Genomic DNA, 5,932 nt, shown 5'->3' on the forward strand with positions numbered 1-5,932 from the left:
AGGTCTTTCATTCTTGTATGTCCTCTACTCCTCTATGAAACTTTTTAATAACTTTACCTTCTAAATCAGTCCAATATAGTTCCATAACCTTATATTGTTTGTAGGGACTTGTCATTTAATAATCTCAGTGGTCTCACTCCAAAAATTTTGGCAAAAGGTTACAGGTGAGTTCTTTAATTGTATCAAATTTTTTGCCTAGATATGCAATAGCTAAATGCTGATTATCCAATGGTGCGTTTCTGTAATTTTATATATTTGTGTTGAATTATAGGAACCTTATCCGAGTGAGTACCAATGGCACAATCAGTAGCAGAGTTTGATGAGGTACTTTCATTTGTAATGTGCACCTCACCTGATATTTCTTTTTGTACTGTATTAAGGTGAAAATGTAATTTTAATATTTCTAAATTTCAATGCAGGTTGTGTCCACGTGTAGGAGGTTTAAAGTGTGTGAAAAGGCTCTAGAAGAAACGAAAGGTTCGATTAGGTGTCAGTGCTTGTTCATCCTTTTTAGTGACTTTTAGACAATTGAAGTGTGTTTGATACCTCCACCGGTAACACCCTAAACAATAATAATAATCATCCTAAAAAATCTGCCTCTATAGTTCATTATTGTTAGCTATCTATCTAGTTGCATTAACGTTAATTACTATTTATTAGTATTATATGTGACCAAATGTTTAAAGAAACAGTTTAGATTAGTCTTTAAAACACAAAATATGACCAAATTTCTATGAACACTTGAAAACTATATTTCATTGATTTTGAACAGTAAATAGCTAAGTTGCATTGCAGGCCAAGTAGCAAACAAACTATGCTTTTTGTTTTTAAACTTATTATTATTATTTTGAAAGTAGAAATAAAACAAAAAAAGATTTGCAAGTATATATCAGGCGACTGAACAATTTAAATGTTTCAATAGATGCAGTTCAAAAATTTTAAAACAAAAAACACTATAAAAATAAAGTTTTTACCCCCAATAATTATCTTGATTATGGTTTTACTTTGATTGTACTTTATTGTTATTTTGGCAACCAATTTTGTTCTTTATTATTCTTGACTGTCTATTAGTACTATTATATTGCAAATTAATGACTTTTTAAGCTAACTAGCTACTATGCACATCAATCAAGTCTTGCTGCAGTTAAGTTTAAATATGAGAGAATCTGAGTTAATATGCGATTCATTCTTTTACTATATGTTATTAGTGAAGATCAGCTTTCAAAAAGTATTAACATTTAACATTATAAGCTCTCTGCTATTTATTATAAGCTCTCTGCTAAATTAACATTTAATACAATAATAAGAGATATATATTAAGTGTGTGACATGTTAAATATATTATTTTAATCTTAAGTGGGTTTGTGTGGCAAAAAATTAAAATAATGTGTGATATTTTATATTCATCTTGAGGCACTTCAACATCTTGCTAGGGGTGCTGATATTAAGGTAAATAGTTTATACAAATATGTTACTAATCCAATCCTATTTAACTAATCTCTATTATGATAAGATTGTTTATATTTTATAGAGTTGAGAAGTTGTGCTGGACAAGGTCGTGCATAGTGATCTAAATTGCTCAGGGTACTCAAAATACTGATCTAAATTGCAGTTGCTGTTTCTCAAACAGCTTCAATTATATGGGAAGCAAGTAGTTCATTCGAAGTTTAGTTACTTTAAAATTCTCTGTAGTTTCATTGAACTTCCATATTGGATTTGAAATAGCCTTTTTTGTGTGGATATTATTATAAGTTAGTGGAAAAACAAACCTGCTTCAGTTGCTCAATTTTTGAAGAACACTCCCAATCTGGATAAGGTTGTAACTTTCATGTAGTGCAATTTAATTCTAGATTCATGTTTGTTCTTGTAATATATATCTCTTGGTTGTATTGGGGTAAAAAATTATGAATGGAAGCTCCATGGAATTGATCCATGTATATTTTGACTCATGTGCAAAAAACACTGTTGGTGTTGAATTTTGATAGAAAATCCTATGATTGATAAGTAGCTAATTAATGAGATAAGAGTATGTAAATGAGATGAGATTAATGAATGATTTGAAATTAAAAATAAATAAATAATTACAGGATTTGTGGAGGTTTGAAAATCTCGCAAAATAGTTAATTTTTGTTAAATTAAAAAATTAATTTATGAGAGTTTTAAACCGTCACAAAAGTAATTTAAAACCCCCACTAAACACACACAAACCCGAAAACCCCACAAACTATTTGGCGGAGGTTATAAACATCCACAAATAGGAGAAAAAACCTCCACAAATAAACAAAAATATTTCTAGATTTAATTTTTTTTTTTAAAATAGAATGAAGGATTTTGAAGTCTTCTCTTTAAAGAAGGCAACAAAAGCCTTTAAAATTTATTCAACAAATATAAGAGGTAAAGATTGAACTCAAATATCTCATGTTAAAATTAAAGACTTAAGCCAATTGAAGGGCCATTTACATAAATAAATTGTTTGTCATTTAAATTTACGCAATTGCATTCTTTTAAATATAAAGACGTAAATACATTGTTTCATATGCCAGTAGCGATTTACATAAACACGTAATCCGCTATAGCCAGCCGCGAATTACATGCAAATAGGGGAACACAAAGATCACTAGAGGCTGTCGTTGTTTCTATTTATTGATGCTTGGCCATAAACCGCTATTGGCAGTAGGGATTTATGTGTATTGGGAGATGTGCATAGACCACTGGAGGCTATAGCAGTTTACGTGGAGAGTGAATGCCGTTATTTTAATCCAGTATTCACACATATCTTAGTCTATCTTTATCTAATTCTAATAATTATTATTCCTATCATTTTACTTTAAATTATATTCATTAATATTAATTAAGAATATTATTACCATTTAAAGTTTACTTCTAACAAAAAATATTACTATTCAAAATCTAATAATAAACAACAATAATTCTTTCATTTCTAATCTAACATAAAAATTTTTAAATTAAGTAAAAATTAAAGAACTAACCTCCTTATTAATGTGTCTATTAAAATAGATGAAATCGTCTAGTCAATAAAAATGATCTATTTGGGTTTAAGATTCTACTTTTCACACGATAATCGTATAAGTTCTTTTAAAACTTTTCGAAAGAAAAGATTTGAAATGGTAGTTGGTCACTAAGAACCACAAACTTAAAGCTCTCTCCACTTATTAGTTCAATAAAAGGTTAGGTAAATTAATGTAACCCTTCTCAAGTTAGTTAGTTGAAAGTAGAAGAAAATTATACCTTCACATAAGTAGTAGGAGCCTGCCACAAACTACTCTTTTTCTTCTATACTAATTTGTGACTGGATATCGTTAATAATTCTAACCCTACTAAATTATTTTTAGCTTTAAAAGATTATTTGTGATTTATTGATTTAAATAATATGATATAAGATTCAACAAATTACGTTTAAAAACTCATTTCGTACTAGCTTGTAACGAATTATATAAAAATAAATCAAGATATGAATATATCATACTTTAGACTCGGACAACTGATTAATTTTGAGTTAAAAATATTTTATTTATAATATTTTTTATTATTTTGTTTACAATATTCAAACAATATAACATGTTTAGGATGCTAATTATTTTTTATATCATAGATGAAATTGTGTAATACATTAATATAAATTTAAATTGGTATATTCCATAAGTGTGATATACAATATAAATTGCGAGTACCAATTTATATGACAAAAGAATTTATAATTTACGATTTTATAAATTATAATTCTTTTAAATTAAAAGATGTAAATTATGACTTACAATTTTTAATTATTTTTTATTTTATTTAAAATCATAATTCATCATTTTTAATTATCTTTTTTAATTTTTTATCTTATTTAAAATCATTACATTTGTTTTTATCCTACATGCTTCTTGTATCATTATATTATTTCGTAATATTAACCAAAATTGTATTAAACCGTTTCTAACGGTTTACGCACGTGTCCCTATACACATAAACCGCTATTGTTAGTAGCGATTTATAGCCAAACATCAATAAACAGAAATTGCGACAGTCTCTAGCAGTTTATGTGTTCTCTCATTTGCATGTAATCCGCAGCTGGTTATAGCGGATTATGTGTTTATGTAAACCGCTACTGCGAGTAGCAGTTTCTATGAATATATGAAATGGTGTATTTGCATCTTCATATTTAAAAGAATGCAATTATATAAATTTAAAGGACAAATAACTTATTTATGTAAATTGCCCCCAATTGAATTACATTTTTTCATTAAGAAAAGTATGATTAATTTTTTTTTATAAAAAATTTGTTGGTACGATCCTCTGTTGTCTAACTAAAGCTCTGCTACCGTCACCATCTTCCTCTGTATTATTAGGTAATATCTCAAATAAGAGAGTCCAAGCAAATTTGTAATAATATAATTACCTCATCTTTAAAAAAATTATTTTTGAAGTTTTCATATAGAAAATTTTTTGTATATATATAATTAATCAACACAATACTCATTATAAAAAATAGACTTAAAACTTTTACTTTAATAATAAACTATTACATATCAATTATTTTTTATTTCACCATTCATTTAGTGTATTAACAATATGTTTAGTATAATTTCATCTTGGGCCAAACGTGGAGAGCTCTCGACCACCGGAAAAATTTCGGGGAGGAATGAGAGAACATAAGATGAGAAGACACCACATCCAACTCAAAACCTTAAGGTGTTAAGTTAATGGGTCTCTCATCTTATAAACTCCTGATTCTTCCATGCTTTCTTTGATGTGGGACTAACTTCAACACTCCTCACACTTGCAACACTAACAATCTCCCCCTCAAGTGTGAGCTTCCACATCGAGCATCAACTCCCCTCTAGCTCCTCCACCACCACGAGTATTCGTCCATCACACCGCCGCAAAACACCGCGGAACACGCCGCCTGGACCACCTTTGCCGGGAAGACTTTCGATGCTTCACCTTGAATACTCCTTAAACCAGACCGATTAACCATCGGCTCTGATACCACTTGTCGGAATAAATTAATTTCAATAACCCAGATCATCCATATTGAATCACCAAAAATATAATACAATGCGGAAACGTACCTGAATTCATAAACATAAATTATTATTAGATGAATTTGGATCTTGTGGTTCTTTCGATCTTCCTCAACCAAAGCCTTCTGTATTCCTAGATGGCTGAACTGTAAGTCTTTTGATGGGAAAAGAGCAACAAATGCGGCTTTGGTATATTGGGGACCGAAACTCTGAAGGTCTATTTATATTTGAGCATGGCACCCATTAAACCCTAAAACCCAAATAAAATAGTATCTAAAGTCTAAAAGATAATATATCTAAAATCCAAAAAGATAATTATCTAAAGAACAAAAGATAATATCCGGTTTTATTCTCATTTAATTCCAAATCAAAAGTAATAATGACTTATTCAATTAGCATTTATAACAATAAATGAGATCATCATTATATAAGTCATTTAATTTAAAATAGTATCATTTGTGATTATAATTGATATATGTATTGCCCACAAATAAGTTAGAAAATTAAATAATTTTCTAACAATATTGTCTTTTAGTTTTTCTATTAAATTGAGATAAAGCATATTTCTAACTTTTTTTTTTGTAAAAGTGGTTTAATTGTATTGCAGTATTGCAACTTGATTCAAGCATGTTTAGATAAATTGTTTAACGATGTTCATATCTCATGTTGCTTTTATTTTTTGAGATTTATTATTGCTCATTATTCTATTAAAAAAATATATAAATTATAGATATATACATAAGAATATTTCATCAAATATAATATTTTTTAAAATTTTAAGTATTAACGTTAGAATATTAATTTAGTATTCTTTTTATAGCATACTCTTATTCTAGTACTCTCAATAATCTTATTCATAATATTATTTTGAACTCAAACTTTTCACTACTTATGATTTTATT

Source organism: Arachis duranensis, chromosome 6 (assembly GCF_000817695.3).
Source record: "Arachis duranensis cultivar V14167 chromosome 6, aradu.V14167.gnm2.J7QH, whole genome shotgun sequence".
Lineage (NCBI taxonomy): Eukaryota > Viridiplantae > Streptophyta > Magnoliopsida > Fabales > Fabaceae > Arachis > Arachis duranensis.